This window comes from Oryctolagus cuniculus, chromosome 4, assembly GCF_051225735.1.
Source record: "Oryctolagus cuniculus isolate XC-2025 breed Fujian yellow rabbit chromosome 4, ASM5122573v1, whole genome shotgun sequence".
In the NCBI taxonomy this organism is placed as follows: Eukaryota; Metazoa; Chordata; class Mammalia; order Lagomorpha; family Leporidae; genus Oryctolagus; species Oryctolagus cuniculus.
In genome coordinates this window covers 153,091,917-153,118,151 of record NC_142870.1, presented here as the reverse complement: position 1 = coordinate 153,118,151, position 26,235 = coordinate 153,091,917, and the positions used below count along the sequence as shown (strand labels likewise).

Sequence of the window (26,235 nt, the reverse complement as noted above, 5' to 3'; positions counted from 1 at the left end):
ATGTATCCAAGGACAAGGTTATAGATCTAAAGTAAAGTTAGATCTGATCAAAGTATCAAACTGATTTGTCAGTGTTATTCTAGTCATTCAGCTAAAATAAATGTACTTTCCTCATTTTAATACTAAATTTAAAATGTTGTTGTAGCCTGAATGAATTATAATAATGTTTTGTTTTAATATTTCCTTTGACTTTGCTTATTTCAATTTTGAAGGCTTCTGTTGAAAATGTTAATAACTATTTTAACCTGATATCTAAAATTCAGTTACTCTTGACTTAACTGAGGAAATCTTCCCCCTCATCCTAAAATGAATTTGTATGTTTGGTAGATGCAAATTGTATGTATTAAATCTTGCCATTAAAATAACCCCTTTACTTCTTATTAATTTAATACAATACTTCTCTTTCTTTTCTTTTTAAGATTTATTTTATTTATTTGAAAGACAGAGTTATAGAGAGAGATAGAGACAGAGAGAGAGGCCTTCCATCCGCTGGTTCACTCCCCAGATGGCCGCAACGGTTTGAGCTGTGCTGATCTGAAGCCAGGAGCTTCTTCCGGGTCTCTCACGTGGGTGCAGGGGCCCAAGAACTTGGGCCATGTTCTGCTATCCCAGGCCATAGTAGAGAGCTGGATTGGAAGTGGAGCAGCCGGGACTAGAACCGCTGCCCATATGGGATGGGGTGCTTCAGGCCAGGGCTTCAACCTGTTGCGCCACAGCACCGGCCCTGACAATACTTTTCTAACATAGACATTTGTGAAGGAGGTTAAAGGTCTGTTACAAGGCCACATTCTTCTCTCCCTTCCATTCCTTTTTTACACTGTTTTTCTTTTAAATAATCTTAGAGCTGTAGAAATAGTACCTTTCACCCAACTTTTCCTGATATTAACATCTTATATAACTATAGTATAATTTTAAAAACTAAGAAATTACCATTGTTACAGTAATAATAATTACATTGCAGACTTCATGCAAATATTACCAATTTTTCTAGTATTCTCCTTTTCTGTCTCAAAAACCAATGTATGAGTCTACATAGCATTTAATGGTCATGTCTCTTTAGTCTCCCCTAGTGTGTGATAATTCTACAGTCTTTCTTTGTCTTTCATGACTTTGAGGCCTTTGAAGAGTGCTGATCAGTTATGTGTAGAATTTCCTTCAATTTGTAACTTTCTTATATTTTCTCCTGATCAAATGAAGTTCTACATGAATCCTGAACAGGTGATCTCCTCAGGTATACTCCGTATATACATTAGTAGTGTATGATGCCTTATTACTGATCATGTGGCAGCTTTATTTATTTAGATGAGATTCACATTTTAGTACATTTACAGTATTGTGTAACCCACAACCTTTGTCTAGTTGCAATGCCTTTTCATTGCCTGGAAAAGAAACCCGTACCCATTAATCACTTGTTCCCCATTTCTCCTTCTCATCCTCCCCACCCCCGAGCTATATTCCGATTTTGTGGTTTTACCTATTCTGGCTATGTCATACAGTGGAATCGTACAGTTAGTGACCGTTCTTTCTGGCTTCCTTGAGTTAGCACAGTGTTTTTGAAACTCATCCACATTTTAGCATGTTTCAATACTACTTTCTATGGCTGAATAATATGTATTCATCTGTATCATTGTATGTATATACTGTGGTTTTTCTGTTCATGTCCTGATGGACATTTGGCTGTTTGTGTCTTTTGGCTATTGTGAATAGTGGTGCTATGAACATGTATGTATGGGAATTTGTTAAACTGTTGGCTTATGTGGTTAATTCTAACAGACTTTCTGGTTTGGGCATTCTTTAATTTCCTCTGGTTTTCATTTGATTGAAAAAGTCTAATTTTGTTGTAGAATAATCAGCTTATCACAATATTCAGAGCAAATTATTCTTTGTAGATTTTAAATGTCAGAATGAGTTATGTATTAAAACCTGGAAGTATTTGTCATTTTCATGAATTTTTTTTTTCTGGACTTGATTATTGACAGCTACCTATTTTTCCAATTATAAGGATAGCAAGATACATTGCCACAGTCTGTGAATTTGTTGTGTTTCATGTGCTATGAGATTTTGTTGTATTGCTTTGTCCTTATTTTGGGCAGTTTATCTCTCAACATACAGGAAATTTACTGGTTTAAGGGAAACATCTGTAATAAATACCTGAAGAACAGTTTAAGGAAGTTTTTTAAACTTAATTTTTTTTTCATTTCAGATTTGAGATTCTTGATATAGTTTTGAACCTTCTGTTGTGATTTATTTTCACATGCTAGATAAATGTAATGTACTGATTTTCAAAAATACTTTATACTTCTCCCATATAAAGAAAAGAGGGAAGATAATTCTACTAGGAACTTGTAATGAGATGGCAAGTGAGAATAGAAAGTCTGTACTTAGGATACATCAGGTGTCTTTTTTATTCTTTCAGATTTAATTATTTATTTGAAAGAGTTGGTCATTCTCCAGATGGCCACAATGGCCAGAGTTGGGCCAGGCCAAAGCCAGGAGCCAGGAACTTCCTAGGTCTCTCACATGGCTGGCAGGGACCTAAGCACTTGGGCCATGTTGTGTTGCTTTTCCTAGGCCATTAGCAGGGAACTGGATAGGAAGTGGAGCAGTTGGGACTGGAACTGGTGCCCATATGGGATACCGGCATTGCATGCAGCAGCTTTATCCACTATGCCACAACGCTGGCCCCATCAGGTGCCTTAAGGGTTTTCTTAAGTCCACTTTGCTTCATCTTGAGACACTTAAGAAATTTGTGTATAATCTTTGAATACATTTCCATCAAATAGGAGTGGGAATTGGTTCATCTGTGATTTAAAATCAAATCTTGTTTTTTTTTAAACTTTTGTGTATTTACTTATTTGAAAAGCAGAGTGGTGGGAGGAGTGGTCTGGAGAGTGTACACTTGCATGTATAGATTTACTTCCCAAATGCTTGGCAGCAGGTGGGGATGAGCCAGGCCTAACCCTGCGTTCCAGACCCCAGCCTGGTCTTCCATGTTGGTGGCATGAACCCAAGTCATCTCCTATCCCCATTATACTGATTAGAACGACGCTGGTTGGCAAGCAGAGATAGGAGCAGATCTCAAGCACTGCAGCATATGATGAAGGCATCCCTGGTGGTGGGTTAACCTGTTGTGTCACGTTGGATGCAGGCATTTGGCCACGTGGTTAAGACACCACTGTCCGTATGTTTACATCTGAATTCAACCGTGGATGGTGGTTTCATTTTTCAGTTCATTTATGTATTTTATTTATTTGAAAGGTGTCGCTCCCCCTCTTCATGGAGGAACGACACTAAACCCTGCATAGGTTTCCTATCCGAGTCACGGCACCATTATGTCGCTCCCCGTCTTCGTGGAGGAACGACACAGGACCCTGCGCTGTTCTTTTGTCTGCTCGGCCCTCCCCGGGTTTGCTGCTGGTTCTTCCCGGGTTGGCTACCGTCCCTTCCACCTCCGTGGAAGGGCGGCTCCCCCTGCCACTTTCCCCACTTCCGCGGGGGAGCGGCACACCGCCGGCCGGCTCTCTCGGGGGCTGCACAGGTGTTCCTTCAGATGTTCCTGGTGCATGTTGTCTCTCTCCTCCTTTATAGTCCTCTTCCACCAATCCCAACTCTGCTACCCACACGCCGAGTACGCTGCTCTCCTCCAATCAGGAGCAGGTCCTGCAGTTTATTGGTTGAACTGGAGGCAGCTGTGTAGAAGCTGTTTCCTCCTCTCCCAGCGCCATATTGTGGGAGAGCAGATGCATAGAATAAGTCTTAATTCCAGTAACTTAGTCTAGTCCGAGTTGCTCCCAGTTGCTCCCCACAGAAAGGAAAAGTGGCAGAGATGGAAAGGGGGAGATCTTCTATCTGCAGGTTCACTTCCCAGATGCCTGTGACATTGGAACCGGGCCGGGTCTAAGTCAAAGCCAAGACACAGAACTCCTTCTGGGTCTTCCAGTGTGGGTGCTAGGAACCCACATATTTGAGCCATCATTTGCTGCCTCCCTGGGTACATTAATAGGAAGCTGGATCAGAAGTAGAGGCTGGACGTGATCCTAAACTCTCTGATAATCAGATGTGGGCTTTCCAAGCAGAAGCTTTACTCCCCCTACGACAGTGCCCTCTTGTTTCTGGTTTCTTTACAGAACTCCATTCAACTTAAGGAGCCCTGCCTTCCCCCTTTTCCTTGTGAAATTTTTATATATAGGGAGTGAGGAAGTAAAAATCATCATTTATTCATTTGTTATCATTGCTTTATTATTTTTTGATTTTTAAATTTATTAAATTGGTAAAGACAGTTTATTTAACCAAAGCCATATCCATATAGATTTGCATATATGTCATCATTTTCAGAATCCAGGCATTTCTCATTACCCCTGCCTCATTCCACATCACTGTTATCTCTTAACAGGACTTTGTGGCAAGCATCTCAGCTGATCTCATTTTGTACACCCACACACAACTTTATTCTCTACATTACATCAAAGTGATTCGTTTACAGTGAATATCAAGACAAAGTACTCAACTTCCTCTGGTGTCTCTTTATTTTTATGTTTTAAAATTTGTTTATTTGAGTGGCAGACACATACACACACACAGAACTTCCATCCACTGGCTATCTCTCCTGAACACTAGCAGGGAACTCAACCAGATCACCCTGGTGGATGATGGAAACCTGATTACGATCATCACTGCCTCTCAGGATGTGCATTAGCAGGAAGCCAAAGTCAAGAGGCAGAGCCAGGTATTGATCCCAGGCAGTCTGGTGTTGGACTTGGGCTGCTTAACCAACATCATAACACTGGACGAGTCTGGTTGCCAAAGATAATCAATTAGAGGAGCAGGACTGTAGGTGTGATTATCATTTGGTTGACTGTAATCTAGGGCTATGGTGATGATTGCCTGAACTAGACTAGTGATATAGACAGAAACAGGGCTGGATTAAAGAGGTATAAAGTATTTAGGAAACAGGCCTAGGCCTTAGCAATTGGTTGAATGCAGATTAAGAGTGATACTTATTATTCTGACATAGCCAGATGAATAGGTGGGGAACTTTTCTAGTTAAAGAGTAGGATTTTTGGCAGGAGACCGGTGGAAAACTGAGTCCAAATTGAGTTTATGGTGCTGTATTCTTTTTGTAGCTCTGAGCTCTGGTTTCAATGTTACTCCCAAATTTTGTGTGTCAGAAACTTAGTCCTCAGTGCAACCATGCCATGGTGTGGGACCTTTATGAGGTGATTAAGCATAGTGGGGAAAGACACCAGCATCCCATGTGGGCATCGGTTTAAGTCCCAGCTGTTCCACTTCTGATTCAGCTCCCTTCTAATGGCCTGGGAAAAGCAGCAGAGGATGGCCAAGTGCTTCAGCCGCTGTCTCCCACATGGGAGGCCTGGAAGAGGCTCCTGGCTCCTGGTTTTAGTCTCTCCCAGCCTCTGCTCTTGCCGGCATTTGAGGATTGAAGCGGAGGATGGAAGATCTCTCTCTGCAACTCTGACTTTAAAATAATAAACAATTTTTTTTAATGAAAAAAAAAAAAGTGATTAGGTCATGAGGACTTCATCCTCATGAATGGATTAGCTGTGATTGAGGAGTGGCTTCCTGATAAAAGGTTGAGTTTGGCTTCCTTCCTATCCCTGGTCTGCATTTGCTTTCTTGCCTTTTCTTCGTGGGATGATGCAGCAAGATGGCTCTTAGCAGATACTGGCACCATGTTCTTAGACTTCCAGCCTCCAGAACTGAGAAAAATACATTTCTATTGTATATAAATGTGCCAGTCTGTGATATGCTGTCACTGCAACACAAAACGGGATAAGTGGGACTGGCGTAACAAAGTACCAATGAACTTGATAACTTAAAACAACAGAAATTTATTGTCTCAGCCCTAGAGGCTAAAAAAATCCAAAAATAAGGTGTCAACCAAAGGATCTGTGGGAGGACCACTGCTTGTTGCTTCTAACTTCTGTTGTTTGCAGGCAGTCTTTGGTGTTCCTCAGTTTGTTATTCTAGTGACGTGACCATCTTTTTGCATGTCTTCATGTATTATTCCCTCTGAGGGCCTGTGTCTGCATTTCCCCTTTTTATAAGGATGCCCGTCGTGTTGGATTAGAATCCACGTGTTGACCTCATTTTAATTTTTTTTTTTTTTTTTTTTTTTTTTTTTGACAGGCAGAGTGGACAGTGAGAGAGAGAGACAGAGAGAAAGGTCTTCCTTTGCCGTTGGTTCACCCTCCAATGGCCGCCGCTGCAGCCGGCGCACCGCGCTGATCCTGGCAGGAGCCAGGAGCCAGGTGCTTTTCCTGGTCTCCCATGGGGACCTCATTTTAATTTGATTATCTCTGTAAGAGACCTTATTTTCAATAAAGTCACATTTTGTAGTACTAGGGGTTTGGTTTTCAACATATCTTTTCATTGATGAAAGGAAAATTAATAGGATTTGATGCCTTGAGGTTAGGAAGGGTAAAGAGCAAAGGTAAATTTGAGTTTTCATGCTCAACTGAGAGAATACTGGTATCATTGGAAAGAATGAGTAAGTGGGAGAAAAGAGAAAGAGTTCAGAGACAGGGTTAGGGTAATGGGAAATGAATTTTGCTGTAAGTATGCTGAATGTGGAGTTGTGGTGATAGTCATATTGAGCAAGTCCAATTCAGTAATAGACTTGATCTCCTTAACATCTTTGCTGTGAGAATGTCTGGCTCACTGAGGGAAAGAGAACCAAAAACTTTAAAACCTTTATCTCTGAAGAGAAAGGTTACTGTGTTGAAATAGATGCTTTCATCCATTACAGAAAAAAGTTAGATGAGAAGATCTGTCCTTGTATTCCAAACGTCAGTTCAAGCAATGTCTGGAGAGAGGATTTAGTTGCCGGAGTGGTCGTTGCATGAACAGAAGTGGAGTTACCAGTTCCTGACAGCTGCGAGTCAGCCTCTGGGCATCTTGCTAAATTTTCAAATATAATTATACAGTAGACTTCCTTTAACAAATTCCGTGTTCCCAGCTATAATTACAACTGCTTTTCTTGCCTGTAGCCTGTTCTTTGTCTTAGTACTCTCCTTTGTATCTCCCCCTGCTGGTTAGAATTATCCTCTGGTCATTTGGTATCAGAGAAAATAGGAAACCATTTTCTGTGACTTTCTTTGCTAAGCATAGATTTATCATTGCATACCAATTTCCTTCTTTCTACTCATTTTAAAATAAATTCTAGTATGAAGCAATTTTTGAAAGAATAGGCTTGCAATATGCTGTATTAAAGTAATCCTTATTTTTATTTTTAAAGAATGTACAAATACGAATTAGATACATAGTAAACTTTCTATGAAATTTGTCAGAAATTAACCACCACAATTTACCCAGTAATCCCATTTAATAGTTAGGTGAGATTCTTAAACAAAGGCATGCTTAGGCCCATGTTTTAGACCAAGAATATTTTGTTTTTGTTTTTAATAAGTTAACATTTACAACCAAAAATGGAGTCATCTTAAATCTTGCAGCTATAATCCTCCAATAGTTTCCAGGACTCATCATGATAGTAATTTTTTAAGATCAGAAATATGAGTCGGATTTCCCATTTTCTCATCTGTTTTTATAACCCACATGTCTATTATGAAATAAATCACTTTAATTTTTTTTTTTTTAACAGGCAGAGTGGACAGTAAGAGAGAGAGAGAGAGACAGAGAGAAAGGTCTTCCTTTTGTCGTTGGTTCACCCTCCAATGGCCACCACGGCTGGCGCACCGTGCTGATCCAAAGCCAGGAGCCAGGTGCTTCTCTTGGTCTCCCATGGGGTGCAGGGCCCAAGCACCTGGGCCATCCTCCACTGCACTCCCTGGCCACAGCAGAGAGCTGGCCTGGAAGAGGGGCAACCGGGACAGAATCCAGCGCCCCGACCGGTACTAGAACCCGGTGTGCTGGCGCCGCAAGGCTGAGGATTAGCCTAGTGAGCCGCGGCGCCTGCGAAATAAATCACTTTAAGAAGTGACTTGATATCCTTTAAAAAACTCTTGTAACTTTTAGATGATAAACTTCAATACTAGATTTCCATGTCATCTAGTCTATTTTTTAAATCATTTTAATTTATTTTTAAAATTATTTTCATCTAACTGCAAGGCAGAATGTCAGACAGAGAGATGGAGAGGGGAGAGCAAAATCTTCCATCCTCTGGTTCACTCCCCAAATGCCTACAATAGCTAGGGCTGAGCCAGGTGAAACCAGAAAGCTGGAACTCCATCCAGGTCTTCCACGTGGGTAGCAGGAACCCAGTTCCTGTGCCATCATCTATTTCATCCAGGGATGTATTAGCAGGAAGCTGGTTAGGAAGCACAGCAGCAGGTATTGAACTGGCATTCAGTGCACTCAGTGTGGGATGTGGGTATCCCAAGTGATAGGTTAATCTGCTGTGTCAGACCTGCCCCAAGAAATTTTGGGGGTTGGTGTGGTGCAGTGGGTTGGGCTGCCATTTGCAATGCCAGCATCCCATATCAGGACACTGGTTCAAATCCCTGCTACTCTGCTTCCAGTTCAGCTTCTTGTTAATGTGCTTGAGAAAATAGCAGATGATGATCCAAGTACTTGAGCCCCTGTCACCCATGTGGGAGACCCAGATTGAGTTCCTGGCTCCTGGATTTGGTCTGAGCCAGCTCTGGCTGTTGGGCATCTGAGGAGTGAACCAGTAGATGGAAGACTGCTTTCTCTCGCTCGCTCTCTCTCTGTTACCCTGACTTTTAAATAAATAAACCTTTTTAAAAAGTTATGAACCTGTTTCAATAATACCTTATATAACTATCATATGTCAGGCACTGTACAAGTTGCTATTTTACTGTGACCTTAATTTGAAGAAAATGAGGTTAGATTAAAAAGGTTTTGCTATAGTCTGAGGTTAGATTAAAAAGGCTTTGCTATAGTCATTGAAATTTTCTTGAGACTAAATAATAGTTCATTCACATTACCTGATGAAATAATTCTAAACAACTTTAAATATTAAAAAGTAGGACTTTTACATAGTAGGTTGACATTCGTTGACCTCAATATGTGACTGAAGTTTTTAATGAACACAGAAAGTAAAGTTTTGATAAATAAGTCATTTTCTTGAAACCTTTATATATAAATTGGAAGTCTTGTAGCATTAGATTGATTGGCTTTTCTTTTTGTGAAAGAACAAGTGAATAATTTAAGGTTGTGCATCATATTAGCAGGTCCTCTTCCTGTCTTAGGAATTACAGTCTTAAGAAGCATAGTTCTGTAATTCAGTGTTCTCAGGCGTCTCTCCTTACAGTATAGTTTTATGCTCATGTGGCAAGGTTTCTGGTTGAGGGATGAGATTAGATTTGCAAGGTAAGAATATTTGCTGTCCTCGTTGTTTTGGTTCCTGAGGAATGCTTACCCCTTAGCCTCAAATGTGCTGTGATATTAGCTACTTTAAAATAGATTGTTCAAGACTCTTTATTTGGAAAACCTTAAATATGCATCGTGATGCATTACTTGCAATAAAAAATGAGGCTACAATTATATAAAAACAAAACACGACAGCTGCTGACAGATGTCATTAGCAACTAACTCAAACACAGATCCTTCAAAAAGGAACTGCTAGACATGTGATTCAGGGAGTTTAAGGTCATTCTAGCTGAAGATGAAACTGTTGTCCAGTACATACATTGTGTCAGTTTTTCTTTTATTTAACTTTTTTCAAAATTTTTAGGGTCTGTACTGTTTGATATAGTTAAAAAAATTCTTCTGAATTACGGGGAGTAAACATGGACAGAATGAGGGAAATAGGAAGTCACCATCGTAATCGTTGCTACAGGCAAGATTCATCAATGGATGCCAAGAAAAAGTGGAAGTTTTAGAAGAAATGGAATAGTTGCATAGCCTTAAAGTGTCTCCTCAAGGTATTTAATAATTTTAAATAGGAAAGTAATGACTTTATGGAGAATGCTGGCAGACACAAAGTGATAAAGGTTGACGTTGTCAGTAGTGAGACATATTAACCTGGTGTGTTATGATCCAGTGAGGTGGGCAAGTCACTTCTATGATGTTCTTGTTAAACATGGATATAGCCTTAGTGGCATCATGAGAAAACATTAGAGAAACCTAAATGTAGGCATATCCCACAGACTAATTGACTGATACTCTAGAAATGTTGGGATCATGAAAGACAGATACTTGTCACATATTGCAGGAAACTGAGGAGACATGAGAAGCAAAGGGAAAGTGGGATCCTGGGCAAGATTCTAGAATAGAATCAGGGGTACAAGTGGTGAAATTTGAGTAAGGTCTACAGTTTAATTGTTTGAAACAGTGTTAAATGTATGGCTTGATAACTGCTGTAGTTACCTATGATACTCCATTTGAGGAACACAGTTGACAGGTACGTGGGGAATCCTGTTATTATTGCAACTTTTCTGTAAGTACAAAGATATTTCAATGGGGCCAGCATTGAAGTGTGAAAGATAAGCAGGTGCCTGTGATGCCAGCATTCCATGTGAGTGCTGGTTCAGTTTCTGGCTACTGAGCTTCCAATCCAGATCCCTGATAATGCTCTTGGGAAAGCAGCAGAAGATGGCTCAAGTACTTGGGCCCCTGCCACCCATGTGGGAGACCTGGTTGGAGCTCTGGGCTACTGACTTTGTCCTGGCCCAGCCCTAGCTATTTTGGCCATTTGGGGAGTCCCTGTCTCTCTGTAACTTTGTCTTTCAAATAAATAAAATAAATCTTTAAAAAATTATTTCAGAATATAAAGTTGAAAAGCCCTTTACTTCTGCATACTTGGTACAGTGCTGTTATATGTATGTGTGCTCTTAAATATGCCTCTCTAGTATAGTGATGTGTATCTGCTTTTAGAAATAATTATCTTGAACTAAGTCCCAGTATAGATTCCTGCTGCAACAAATTTTGCAAAAGTATTTCATTACTGACCACTGTTTGCAACCTTATTTTCCCTAAGTATCTTTTAGTAACAACAGTGCAGATATTCAAGTTGTATAATTTGTATAGAGATGTTAACTTGCCTCTATTGTTGCACTTGTATATGGAAGAATTTAAAGATTTATATTTTAACAAATTAAAAGGGAATAAGTGGGAGGTATCAGGGCATGTGTTACATCATGATTTTGCCAAAATAAAAAAAAAATGAAGATATTGGCCAAAACATTATATATAAATTATACAGTATTCCAGGAACTTGCCCTTTTTTATATAAGCAGTATACCAGAAGGATTTCATCTATTAAGTGAAAAATCTCTTGAAGGAAGTGGGCTGTGTAGTCAGATTTCTGATTCATTTTATTAAATACATAGCAGGCAACCTACCATTCATTTGAAATTAGAGGCATATAGTACCCCCTTTAATTCTAAATCTGTAATACCACTGTGTGACTATGGAAAACCATTAGTTATGCTTACACAGTGAAGTTTTATTTCTACAGTGGCAAATATTGCCACCAAAATAAAGGCACTGAGGTCAGTGGCTCTGTTACTTTGTTTTTTCTTTTACATGTGGAATATTACCTTATGATATATAAATAATATATTGATTGAATGAATACCAGAGACTGTATAAGATAGATTTCTATATTAAATATTAAGTTGAGATGTTTACAATAATGCAGCATTAGGGTTGAACAATTAGGAGCTAAGCCATCAAAGTAGAAACTTTACAAATCTACACTTGATATTAAGGGCATGAATGCTTCCTGGCCGGGTTTGTTTCATTGTGTTTTGTGAATAGTGTTGGTGGCTGAGCATGTACAGGGTCCCTACAGAGTTCTGTACAGAGGTCACAATTTTGTTTTTCTGAGAAGTAGAAATGGGGAACGGACAGTGAATGAAGAATTCTCTTGTTTCTGAGATGTAATTATCAATCTTCTAAAAATTCTTACTAATCTTCTAAAACTTACTCTAGCCAGAAATGTTTCTAACCTGTAATAATTATTAATAGGATTTAGTAAGAGAATTTAATGTCATAGTCAGTTTATATTATTAACCAGCTTAAAACATACTCTTAGCATACTCTTTGGAGTAATGCATATGAATATATTTATGGGAATATGCTTCCTAAAATAATAAGTTGTGGTTTGTTAAAAAAAACTGTTAATTCTACATTGTTGTAGGAATAATAATTATTTTAAAACATAAGACCTCATTAACCTTTTTTGAAACAAAGGCCAAAAATGTCTTTTAAAATGTCATGTTTAATAAATGATCCTTACTCTCCCTGTCATGGTACCTTATGTTTATTCTCGCTAATGCTCCTTTTCAAAGTTATTTATAAAACTGTAATTAATCTCTGTGGTGGGTGTTAACTAGAGGCCATGATGCCCACGTCCCATATCAGAGGTTTGATACCTGGCTCCCGCTCCGGAATTCAGCTTCCTGCTAATGCAGACCCTGAGATGGTGGCCCTAGATGTTGGTTTCTGCCACCCACACTGGAGACCTGAATTATGTTCCCAGCTCCCAGGTTTGGCTCTGGCTTAGCCAAATGTAATGTGGGCATTTGGGGCCATAAATGAGTGGATGGGAGCTCTCTCTGCCTTTCTATCCCTCTCTCTCCATGTTTCTGCCTCTCAAAATTTTTTTTTTTTAATATTTATTTATTTATTTGAAAGGCAGAGTTGCAGAGTTGTGGGCAGAGAGAGGTCTTTTGTCCTCTGGTTCACTCCCCCAAATGGCTGCAATGACCAGAGCTGGACCCTTCCGAAGCCAGGAACTAGGTACTTCTGGGTCTCCCACATGGGTTGGGGGCCCAAGCACTTGGGCCATCTTCTACTGCTTTCTTAGGCCATAGCAGAGAGCTGGATTGGAAGTGGAGCAGCAGGGATACAAACTGGCACCCATATGGGATGTCTGCACTGCAGGTGGTGGCTTTTACCCACTGTTACAGCACCGGCCCCTCAAATATTTTTTAAAATAAAGAATGAAAAATAGATGAATTTGGGTGGTCTACTTTAAACATTCTAAAGAAGTAACTGTGTGCAGTTGGTTGTTGGGGGAAGGAAAAGTTAACTTTTTCTACATTTTGTGCTGCCTAATACCCATAAGAAACAAAAATTGTTGAAGGTTTCTTATTTAATATTTTGTTGTGTTGGCATCTGAAGGAATCATTAATGCTGGGTGGAAGAAATTTGTGATTTTTATTTATTTTCTGTTGTATAGGTTTTATATTAAAAATTAAGTGGTTTTAATGTCATAAAATATAAAAATTGGTTTAAAGCTTGGGACAGATTGGGAAATAGATGATGATTGGGTCCTAACTGTGATCTTAAGCAAGTCAACTTATCTTCATCAATTTCCTTTCTTCTATAAAATATTGATGGTAAGAATAAGTCTTTACCTTATGTTGTCTGTGACAATTATATCAGCTAAACATGTTACTATATATGGTAGCACCTAGCACGAGGGCAGGTGGATGGCCCAAGTCCTTGGGCCCTGCACCCCATGAGAGACCAGGAGAAGTACCTGGCTCCTGCCATCGGATCAGTGTGGTGCACCGGCCGCAATGCGCCGGCCGCGGCGGCCATTGGAGGGTGAACCAATGGCAAAGGAAGACCTTTCTCTCTGTCTCTCTCTCTCTCACTGTCCACTCTGCCTGTCAAAAAAATAAAAATAAAAAAAAATATAAATCCACTGTGAATGTTACCTGTTGGTGGTATGCTTATTGAGTACCATGCCTTGAGCTCAGTGGTCACCCTCACTTAACTTGCCTCTGGTTAAATGAGAAAATATCTTGAAAATATTTTACTGGAAAAATAGAAGCCTAAAGAATACTTAAATGTTAAAACATTGTTAACCAATCTGATGCCAAAGCCCAAATCTATACAAGTAAACTCTTCCAGGTCATACTGAGTAAGTAACAATACCTGATTTTGAACCAGTAAAAAAGGCAATCCTGTGCAATATTATTTGTAAGCAACAGATTTTGGGCTATTTCAAATCATTTCTTTTTATTTTTTTGTGCAGAGAAAAAAAGTCATTAGTCTGCATTTATAATCAGGACTAGCTTCCTGTAAAATTATTTATTTTAACTTTTTATTTATAGATTTTTGAAATTTACAATTCTAAATACAGCAATAGTGAGGCACTGCATTTTTGCAGGAAACAAAAAGCACAATTAACATAAAGTCAGAGCCAGCCACAAATAAAATATTCCAGCAAACTGTGCGAGAGTAAAAAATATTCTGGGAAGCAGATGCCAAGAAATGTTAGATAGGTGGCCTTACTATGCTGGAGAAAAAAAGACTATAGATTAGGAGGAGGAGGAAGAGAAACCAGGTAAGAAACAAACTATATTGAATGGCACTCGATCAGTGTTGGGCACTCTTCTAAGCACTTTATGTAGATTATATCATTTGAATCTTTACAACTACCATATGAATCAGATTCCCATGTTACAGATGAAGTAGTTGAGGCCTAGAGAAGTTAAGGAAATTTTCCCAAAAACCTGGCAGCCAAGCTGAAACTCAGGATTTCGGGCTCTGGAATTCATGTTGTTTACCACTACACATATGCCTCAATGAAACTAATAGCCACCATCCATGCATCGAATGTAGTTTGTGTATTTAATGTTAAATACTTTATTTTAGTGATATTATGGGATTCTTTTGGACTACAGATGCGATTTGGCCTTTTGAAAAGTAATAGGCCCCTGGAGTAATTAAAACAAACAAACAAATAAAAAAAAGATATTAGGCCCTCTGGAGTCCTGAAAAGGAATAACCCACTCAAAAACCCCTCAATTGCAAGCACATTAACTGTTTTTCTAGGTGGATTTTCTTTTTAAGCATTCTGTATCTGCATGGGTATATTATTAAACATGTGACAATTTTCCTTCCACGCTTCTAACTGTTAGTAATTATCAAGACAAGTAAGTAGATGAAAGGCAAACTTAGGACTGGTGAAGTGTGGAATATTTTTAGGCTGGGATTGATTTAGAATTTTTGCACTTTCTGGCAGAAAATCCTGGACCTAACTGGAATATTTGATTTCTTTAACAGAATCTCACGTAGTTGGGGCTTAATTTCCAGTTGATGGAATTAATGTTATTTTAGATATGGAAGTAATGAAGCTTCATAGTTCGGGGTGGGGAACCCTTTTTTTTGCTAAGGGCCAATTGGATATTTCTAAGAATTCATGGGCCAAGGAAAACTATCAGCTTAGAAATTGGTCTGCTATAGATTTATCAAGTTTTGAGTACTCCTGCAATTGCCTTGTTAGGGCCAGACCAAATGATTTCGGGAGCCTTAAAATGGCCCATGGGTTGGACATTTCCTACCTCTCCTTGAATTTTCTAAGAAAATATTTCAAAGTATTTCCTTTCTGCTTGACAAAAGGGCACTGGGTTGTTGCTTTAAAGAGAGATTTGTAATGTTTTGGTTAAATTCTTTTCTTCTAGCTTGGATTTTGGCATAATTAAATAGCAGTAATCAGTGATTACTTATACCTGTTCATTTTATCCTCCTGCAAAATACTAAAAATTGGCTTTATTACTAAATTATTTTAGTCTTATACATTATATTTTCTTCCCTTTTGTTTGCTGTTTTTCATAGCTTTGTTCTCTTAGTCCCAATGCCTAACTTCAAAATTCTATAAGTGGTAGACTTTTAGGAGGAAATTGGTATTTTAGGTGGGAGATCTAGGCTAGATATAAGATTCCCCTTATCTTTATTATTTTTTTTTAATGATAGGTTATCTCCTTTTCGCTGCACCAAATGCCACCTGATTTAATAAGTATATTCTATTATATAAAGCCCCAAGTGTTTGTGGAAATGCAGAGTTTGGCATTTGTTACTGTTCTTGTGGGTTCAGTCCCTGCACCTTGCGTCCTCTGTGTTGTGCTCCTCTGTGGCTGCTTCACCCTGCCTGTCTCAGGTTGAGTGTGCTAGCAGTTTAGGAACCTTTGAAGTGCATTGAACACACTTGAGTTTATCATAACAGGATTGATTACCCTGTGTGTCAGAAAAACCAATTGTTTTTTCTCTGTTATTGTACCACAGTCAAATCAGATTTCTGTGACCTCAAAAGATGTGAGAATTTCCCTCAGCAACAGGCAGGCAGTTGGTTCTGCAGCAGATACCCAGTGTAGTTCTGACAGTCTATGTGGGGTAATGTGAGAGACTATAGGTTGAGAGCTCCCTCTCCAAGATGGTCAAAGTACCCCCACTGCCAGCCTACTAACAGCTTGTAGTTTCAGTCGCCAGGCACATGTTGTTTGGCCTGTGCTTCTGATCCACGGGCTGTAAATCGGGGTTTTACAGCTCCCTCCTCAGGGTCATTTTATTTGCTTGAATGCCTCACAGAACTCAGGGAGTCTCTTACTACGTCCCCTTCAGGAACCTTCCCAAGTTCAGCTATTTGGAAGCTCTCAAAGCCTGTCCTTTTGAGTTTTAATGGACTTTTCATAACATATACAAAATGATTAAATCTCTGGCCATTGGTGATCAACCTTTAATTCCTCCCTCTCCCTTCCCCAAGGGAGAGAGACTGAAAGTAGTCTTGATCTTTCCAGGGACCTATTGGCATCCTGGAACTCCCTAGTGGCTGCCAGCCATCAATCAGTTTATTAATATACCAAAATGTATTCAAAGTTGTATCAGGAAGTGGGAGCAAGAGCAAATACTTACTGTATGGTATAATTCACCCTGATAACCCCTTTCTCTGAAGTATTCTGTTAGGAAATACTTAGATATCACCACAGTTGATTTTTAATAGCTCTTCTATGAATTTATATTGAAAATGTTATCTTTTTTTAAAAGATTTATTTATTTATTTATTTGAAAGGCAGGGGGAGGAGAGATCTTCCATCTATTGATTCACTCCCCAGAAGCTTCTTCTTCTTCTTTTTTGGACAGGCAGAGTTAGACAGTGAGAGAGAGAGAGAGACAGAAAGAAAGGTCTTCCTTTTTCCATTGGTTCACCCCAAAGTGGCCGATATGGCCGGCGCGCTGCGCTGATCCGAAGCCAGAAGCCAGGTGCTTCTCCTGGTCTCCCATGTGGGTGCAGGGCCCAAGGACTTGGGCCATCCTCCACTGCCCTCCTGGGCCACAACAGAGAGCTGGACTGGAAAAGGAGCAACCGGGACAGAATCCGGCGCCCCATCAGAACTAGAACCCAGTGCTGGCGCCCAGGCTGCGGATTAGCCTATTGAGGCGCTGCACCGGCCGAGAGATCAGTTTTCAAAAGTATGGTAAATACAGTTAAAAAAGAAGTTTATTTTCATTGAAAACATTTTGAAATCCGTGATGCAATCCATTGTGCAAAGGGCCTTCCAAAAGTTCGTAGAAAATGTTCATTATGAAAAGAGTGTACGTGTATTTCAGTATTTTTCCACCAAAATAGGCATCTCATAATTCCATTTCCCATGCTCTTTTTGAAGTACTCTTGAAGATTCATGGCCTGGATGATGGCATTCACTTTCACATTTTTAAATACCAAAGAGCTCAACTTAGTCCTTTTAGCTGAACTCTGAGCTTATAAATCAAGTTGATATATTTGATATCTTCATTAATCTGTGTTAAATTTTGTCATCTCAAACTCAGTTTTCTAAAATAGTGACTTCCCATTCTTTCTTTTTCCAACCTATGCCACCTGTTGTCTTCCTCATCTCTTTTGTTGACGGATTCATCTTTCTAATAGTACAGTAGGAAGTGTGAAATCATCTTTGACTTTCCTACTTGATCATTGTTAATGTGTAAGAAAGCTATTGAAAGCAGCGTGTTTAATTTATAGTATTGAACTAGTTTTATTACTTTTTTGTTTCTCTGTAGTGCCACATGTAAAAGCATAAAATTTAAAGTACCATTTTGATATCATCCAAATTTTGGCATTTATTTAATTCACTTTTCTAATTGAATTGACTAGCAGATTTGTTTCTGGACACTAAGCTTCTATCAGCTAATTTTTTTTTCTTAAAGATTTTTTTTTTTATTTATTTGAAAGGCAGAGCTACAGAGAGGCAGAGGCAGAGAGAGAGAGAGAAAGAAAGAGAGAAAGAGAGAAAGAGAGGTCTTCCATCCTCTGGTTTACTCTCCAGATAGCTGCAATGGCCGGAGCTTCACTGATCTGAAGCTAAAGCCAGGAACTAACTCTGGGTATCCCACGTGGGTGCAGGGGCCCAAGGACTTGGGCCATCTTCCACTGCTTTCCCTTTGCCATAGCAGAAGGCTGGATTGGAAGTGGAACAGCCAGGACTCAAACTGGCGCCCATATGGGATGCCAGCACTGCAGGCGGTGACTTTACCTGCTACTCCACAGCGCCGGCCCCATATCAGCTAATTTTGACTTAAATATTAAACAGAGCTGAAATCAGGATTTAGTGACCCTTGAATTGCTTGAAATAATATTAATTCTTCCCAGGGCTTGTACAGCTTGAAATTTGGAATTCCTAGGTTGGTGCCATATCTGATAATGGATTGATGACCAAATTCTTTTTCTTTTTAAGAATAACTTGGGTTGAATGATGTAATATTCTTTCATCCAGGTCCCAAGTTTTGTCTTCTCAATGACTAAGAGCACTATTATTATTAAATTTATTCATCTTGAAGGAAAGTCTTAAGTTTCAGATTAAGCATAACATTACCTCTTCTGTGAAGACATATTATCTGGCCTTCTAAATTAGAGTGAGTAGTTTTTAAAGTGCTTAGGAAATGGATATTTCAGGAAAGCTTGCTGAACTCTATCCTATTTTATTTTATTTTTTTGAGTTGTTATCAGAGCTAGTAAGACATCTTATGGATATGATATTCAATAAAAATAATGTATTTTAAATACTTGCAATAAAGTTTTATTACAGAAAAAAGATGCATAATGACTATCTGCATATTGCTGATAGAGTTTATTTATTTATTTATTTTTACAGAATTTAAAAAAAATACCTTGGATTGAAGCTTTGTACTTTTAAGGCAAGGCTTTTAATTGTGCATTTAGCTACTTCTTTACCAGAAATATGTCAGTTGTGCATGTGGGTACTAGTACTGAGTCAGGTGAACATAATCATAATTTTTTGAGGACAGTTCCTCTATCTTCCTGTCATCTTTCTTTATTTCTAGCAGTCTTGTATTAGTTTTCTGTATCTTCCTTATACATTATTGCAAATGTGATTATTTAAAGCAATACATATTTTCCCCTGTGATTCTGTAAGTTATATAGTGAGAAGTGAGTGGGTAAGGCCAGCTGTGCTGCTGGTGAAAGAATTCATCAGGACAATCAGAGTGAGCAGAGTTAGATTTATTAAGCCTGTTGCAATAGATAGGGCAGCTAGATAGCCAGCGGGTGGCTGCAGCTGCAGCATGGACTGTAATTTGAGCTGTATAACAGTAACCAAAACACCTCTTGAGGATGTTTTTCCTTGTCTAACAGGCTTTCCTAGCCAGGATATTTGCATTTCTGGGTGGAGCTGTGGATCCTGCATCTCCCTTAGCTTAGGAACTTTCCTGGTCCTGCAGGTGACCTGGGGAAACCCTCCCTGGGTTGGAAATGTGGTATGGGTTGTAGGAGGCTAAAATCAAGGTGTCGGATAATGCATTTCCTTTTCATTCAGCTTGTTGACAAAATTTAATTCCTGTGATTATAGGACCTGATCTCTATTTTTCTTGTTTTCTGTGAACCTTTCCCAGCTTTTATAGACAACTGTGTCTTGGTTCAAGGTTGTCTTCCTCCATTTTTGAAATCAGAAACAGCAGGTTGAATGCTTCTTAGGTCCATTTCTCTGATCCTTTTCGGTAGTTATCTTTAGCGGTGACTCATATGAAAAGATTGGGCCCACTTCAGGACATTCTTCAATATCCATAAATTCCCTTTGCCATGTAACGTAACATTCACACATTCTGGGGAGTAAGACATGGCACCTTTGTCCACATAGGGGATATTATTCTGCTGCCTACATTCTGTTCCCTCTCAGAAGACTTGGAGTTTGGTAATGAATTATCTAGCCATTTCTTTTCTTTTTTCTCTCTCTCTTTCTTTCTTCTTTGTTTTTTTCATTTAAAAAAAATCTTCTATTTTAGTTTTAAATTAGTTTTGGCAGATTCAGTTTGATTTGTAGATAAAATTCTAGGAACATAGTGATATTGATATCCCCTTCATCCCTCCCTCTCTCTCTTTTTCCCTTCCACCCCTTTTCCTTCTCTCTTTCTTTCTTTAGTTTTTGAGATAACATATTTTAAAATTACATTACAGTAAAAGTGTTTAATACTTTACTGAATAAGAAGTTTAACCAGTAAAAAAGCATAAAGACCCTAGTTTAGTGGGAATGTAGACAATGGCTATAAACAACAATTGAATGCAAAAATGACCATTTCACCCATATATAGTAAGTTTCTAGTAATCAGATCATTAAAAATATAATGGCATAGCTTTTTCTTAAAAATTTATTTATTTATTTAAAACACAGAGTTTACATAGAAGGCTGTTCTGCTGGTTCACTCCTCAAATGGCCAGGGCTGGGCGAGGTTGAAGCCAGGAGCTAGGAACCAGGAGCTTCTTCCAGGTCTCCCATGTAGGTGCAGCTGCCCAAGCACTTTGGCTATCTTCTGCTTCTTTTCAAGGCACATAAGCAGGGAACTGGATCTGAAGTGGAGCAATTGGGACACAAACCGGCACCACAATATCAGCCTCTATAGTAGTATAACATTCTTAGCCACTGGCTTGACAGAAGTACAAAAAAAGTTTTACGATACTGTATTTACAGAAATACTCATACATACAGATATTTCTTTTTTCTTTTCTTTTTTAATTTTAGCTCCCACATATGAGGGAGAACATGTGGTATTTATCTTTCTGGGTCCAGCTTATTTCACTCAACATGATGTCATCCATTTGTATCCATTTTGCCACAATGATAGAATTTCATTCTCTTTTATAGCTGAATAATATTCCATTACCACATTTTCTTTGTCCATTCATATGATAATGGACACCTTGGTTGGTTCCAAATTTTGACTATTGTGAACAGTGATGCTATAAACAAGGTGGTGCAGGTATCTCTGATACAGTGTGTTCATGTCCTTTGGGTATATATCCAGTTGTGGGATTCCTGGATCATATGGCCAGTCTATTTCTAGCTTTTTAAGAACTCTCCACACTGTTTTCTGCAGTAGCTGCACTAATTTATATTTCCACCAGGAGTATATAAGTGTTCCCCTTCGTCCACATTCTGGGCAACATTTGTTAGTCTCTATGTTTTGGTCTTGTTGAATTATTTAAAATGCAAACACAAAAACTCAGGTTTGTATCTCCCTGTTTCAAATTTATGTTTAAGTTCTTTTTTCTTCATTTTTGTTTTGCCTTCTGCTTCCCTTTGACACCTCTACAGAGGTTACACATAATTCCCCTGGCTCACTTGCTAGATGTTAGGACAGAGAGTATTCCACACTGCTTTTTCTGTTCCCTATTTATAAATAAAGGAGTCACATGTTTTATAATATGACAATTACATCATTCTTTGACTTCTTTCCCATCGAATCTTGCCATTCTTATGTTCTTTTGTGTTCAATGACAAGGTGACAGGTGAACCCTGAGATTATAGCCTCTAAATTTCTGCTTCTGTCTGTGTTGAACTCTATCCTTGGACTGTTAGATATGAAGAAGAGGAATTAAGACTGGCTTTACCCCCTCTGCCTTTAGACTTTTATACTAAAGAATTAGCTGGGCAGTGCATGTATTTAAACAGCTGTTATAGGAACAAATAATTTTAGTAGCACAGCTGTCTTTTAATAAAACAAGTACTTGAATGTTTTTGTTCCACATTTTGGAAATTTTTATTTATTAGATTGAACTACATTAATTGTAGAAAATAATTATGTATGATATGTGTATCTAAAGATCAAATTACCATTTATGTCTATACTTCAACTTAAATTTGCAGTCTGGAATTTTCCCCAAAGCATAGAATGCAATTTATATTCAAATGGATTAACTTGTTTCTTGGACAGCCAGAAAGACCAATTTATGTTTTTTAATCCTAAATCTTATTTTAATAAGCCAAGTAGATACTTGATACTTGCTATTTTATATATACTTGTATCCTAAATTTATTAATGAATGCATAAGAGTTTAATTTAGTAAGTAAGACAGAAGATAGCAACCAGTGCTACATACCTCTAAAGTTAATTTCTTTCTTTTCAGTTTACAATGCCACTTTTGCACTCCATTTGCTGTCATGAAAATGTAGGCAGCAGACACACTACATATTTATCATCACTGAGTTCACTATATCATGCAGGAAAAGTGCATTAGTATGCCATATAGAAAATCTAACACACATAAACAACCACTTAGCATTTTTAAGAACAGATCTGACTTATTGATTAGCTTAAATATCTTGTAGTAGTGCGAGACACCCCTGTAGAGTGTGTGCGTTCACTTCCCAGAGCGAGTGCTTCCTGAGCTGATGAATGAGCCTATTGCCTCCCTGTGTGCCACAGTGAAGATAAAACCTCTTAAAGCTTTCCTTTCCTATTGGAATCTCTGTCTTGACACAATTAAATTATTGCAGGGTTTCTTCAGATAAAATGCACGCTGAAAAATTAGTTTTAAAGCCTTATTATACATTCACATTTATGTTTGGTGTTGTGAGTCTCTTTTCCTGAAGTTTGTGTTCTTATTCTCAGTTCTTTTTTTTAAAGATTTATTAATTTATTTGAAAGTCATAATTACAGATTATATATATATATATATATATAGAGAGAGAGAGAGAGAGAGAGAGAGAGATCTTCGTCTGTTGGTTTACTCCCCTAATGGCCACAACAGCCAGGGCTGGGCCAGGCTGAAGCCAGGAGCATCATCGAGGTATCCCAAGTGGGCAGGTGTCCAAAAATTGGGCCATTTTGTGCTGCTTTTCCTAGGCCATTTACAAGGAGCTAGGTCAGAAGTGGAGCAGCCGTCACTCAAACCAGCACCCATATGAGATGCCGGGTTAACCTGCATGTCTGGCCCCTTATTCTCAGTTCTAAGCCTATGGTGGAGGGAGGCATTGGGAGGATTTTTTTCTGTTTTTTTTGTTTGTTTTTTTCCAATGAACTCTATGTTCTTCTGTAGGCTTTACATTATAAATTACACTGAAATTTGAGTTGTGTATGTTTTTTTTTTTTCTTAAAGATTTTATTTATTTGAGAGGTAGAGTTACAGACAGAGAAAGGGAGAGATGGAAAGGTCTTCTATCCTCTGGTTCACTGCCCAAATGGCCTCGATGGCTGGAGCTGGGCCGATCTGACCCCAGGAGCTGGGAGCTTCTTCCAGGTCTCCCATGCGGGTACAGGGTCCCAAGTACCTGGGCTATCCTCTGCTGCTTTTCCAGGGCATAGCAGAGAGCTGGATTGAAAGAGAGGCAACTAGGACGTGAGTCGGCATTCATATATGATGCCGGGGGTCGTGGGTGGAGGCTTAACCCATCATGTCACACCCACTAGGCCTATGTGTACGTGTCTCTAAATTTATACAGTACTTGTTAGATCTTTTTTCACATTAGAATAATTTTTAAAATTAGGAAACATTGTGCCAGCGCTGTGGTGTGGTGGGCTAGGTCTCTGCCTGCTGCGCCAGCATCCCATATGGGTGCTGGTTCAAGTCCTGGCTGCTTCTGTTCCGATTCACCTCTCTGCTGTGGCCTGGGAAAGCAGTGGAAGATGGCCCAAGTGCTTGGGCCCCTGAACCTGCATGGGAGACCAAGAGAAAGATTCTGTCTCCTGGCTTTGGACTGGCACAGCTCCGGCCATTGTGGTCATTTGGGGAGTGAACCAGTGGTTGGAAGATCTTGCTCTGTATCTCTCCCTCTCTCTGTAACTCTGCCTCTCAAACAAATAAATGAATAAATGAAAAAGAATGCTGTTTAAAAAATAGGAAACACCAAAATATATTGTATAGATATCTATACTTGAAATATTTAATAAGAGATAATATAAAGATATTATAGATAAAGAAATTGCGGGAGGTAAATGTAATTGATATATATCATGAAAAGCATATGAATGTGTCTTCTATGTGCTTTATATTACATACATTCTAGAAAAATAGAACATTTTGAAAAAAAAATTCCTAGCTTTTTCTTTGTTTGATACAAAACAATAGAAAGCTATGCATTAAAAATTTTTGTAGTTTCCTTACTTTTTTCTTCTAGTTTGTAGCCTAACACTTTTTATTCTTTAAGATTTATTTAAGGCCAGCGCCGCGGCTCACTAGGCTAATCCTCCGCCTTGCGGCGCCGGCACACCAGGTTCTAGTCCCGGTCGGGGCGCCGGATTCTGTCCCGGTTGCCCCTCTTCCAGGCCAGCTCTCTGCTGTGGCCAGGGAGTGCAGTGGAGGATGGCCCAAGTGCTTGGGCCCTGCACCCCATGGGAGACCAGGAGAAGTACCTGGCTCCTGCCATTGGATCAGCGCGGTGCGCCGGCCGCAGCGGCCATTGGAGGGTGAACCAATGGCAAAGGAAGACCTTTCTCTCTGTCTCTCTCTCTCTCACTGTCCACTCTGCCTGTCAAAAAAAAAAATAAAAATAAAAATAAAAAATAAGATTTATTTATTTATTTGAAAGTCAGAGTTAAAGAGAGAGCGAAGGAGAGGTAGAGAGAGAGTCTTCCATATACTGGTTCACTCTCTGGTTGGCCGCAACGACTGGAGCTGCGCCGATCCAAAGCCAGGAGCCAGGAGCCTCCTCCGGGTTTCCCATGTAGATTCAGGGGCCCAAGGACTTGGGCCATCTTCTTCTACTTCCCAGGCCATAGCAGAGAGCTGGATCGGAGGTGGAGCAGCTGGAACTCGAACCGGTGCCCATATGGGATGCTGGCACTACAGGCAGCAGCTTTACCTGCTAGGCCATAGCGCCAGCCTCTATATCCTAACACTTTCAGTCTCTCAAACAAACCCAAAAACTCAAAACTAACTGAATAAAAAATTCCATAACCCACAGTACCTACTTTCTTGCAGTACTTTCTGAGAACCTGTTCTTTCCCAGCGTGTGGTGAGATCTTTGCAGGTGAAATAGACATTGCTTTCTACTTTTTCAAGTCTTTCCTTATGGACTGCGACTATATTAAAATGTGAGTCCTTAAATTCCTTAATAGAACCTTAAATAGCTGGCAGTAGTCATTCTATTGTATTTAATTTAATTTAATTTCCATGAATATACTGATAGAATTTATTTTAAATTTTATTTTAAGGTTTATTTATTTATTCGAAAGAGAGGAGGGAGAAATGGATCTTTTATCCACCGGTTCACTCTCCAGTAGTCGCAGTGGCCTGGGTTGGGCCAGGCCTGAGCCTGGAGCTTCTTCAAGGTCTCCCATGTGGGTACCAGGGGCTCTTGCACTTGGGCCATCTTCCACTGCTTATCCCAGGCCATTATCAGGGAGCTGGATGGGAAGTGGAACAGCCAGGAATAACAGTGCTCTATATGGGATGCCAGCATTGCAGGTGGCTGCTTTACCTGTTAGGACAAAATGCGGGCCCTCACTGATATAATTTGTTAAATAGTGTAAACTTAATTCTGTTCTCTTTACTCTTTCCTTTATTTTCAAGGTTTTTAACTATTACATCTTCATAAAGAATTTCAAAATCTCTTTTACCCTACTCCGTTGTTTCCATCTTTCTGTTTCCTACCTTCTTTGGTTCTCACAGTGTGACTTTGGGACTAAAAGTATTGCCTTGTCCCTGACCTGTTCTCACCTGCTAAATTCAGTCGTTTACCATCTGACCCATTTTATCTGGTTAGTCAGTGTGTTGTCTTAGTAGTTTTTGTTCCTGCCAGGTCTGTGCTATTCTCCAAAGCCTAGTCCAGTCCCCTGTAACCTTATTCCTGGAGTACTTGGCAAGTCTCTTAATTGATATCTTTGCTGTTCCCAAATATGTCCTACATATAGGTGTCAGTTACTCTTCCTAAAGCGTTACTCTCACACTGTCAATTTGCTGCTTCGGAACTTTCAGTGGCCCCCCCGTCCTCTATAGGCTGAAAGTTTGAATCTCCAGCTTGGTATTTAAGGGTCTCCAGTAAACTTACCCTAATGTTCTACTTGGCCTTTTTGACAGTAACAGAGAACTGCCATATTTCTGTCAAAATGGGCCAAGCATACTGAGAACATTCCTACATTTGCACATCTTTCCTCATTTCACAATGTTTTATATCTTTTTTCCTTTTGGCTGTGTCTTTTTTCAAAAAGACGTTAGGTATTAATTTTATTTATTTATTTGAAAGGCAGACACACAAACACACATAAACACACAAACACACCCTTACCCCTTTCATCCTGTTGGTTCACTCCCCAAATGCTCACAACAGCCAG

The 26,235-nt window shown here is 39.2% G+C and overlaps 1 protein-coding gene across 18 annotated transcripts in view; it reads left to right on the top strand.

Annotated features, from left to right (window-relative positions):
• The window catches only part of TBC1D5 (TBC1 domain family member 5), a 605,221-nt gene that overhangs the window by 100,940 nt on the left and 478,046 nt on the right, over positions 1-26,235 (top strand). For 2 of the 18 annotated variants that reach the window (XM_089332289.1, XM_089332284.1), the window contains exon 3: positions 6,148-6,269. The exons of 14 other annotated variants lie outside the window; for them this stretch is intronic. The gene's annotated coding sequence lies outside the window, so the exon portion shown is untranslated. Of the gene's footprint in view, positions 1-6,147; positions 6,320-26,235 lie in introns of all 18 variants that reach the window. 2 more of the 18 variants (XM_089332290.1, XM_089332285.1) reach the window with 1 other exon arrangement.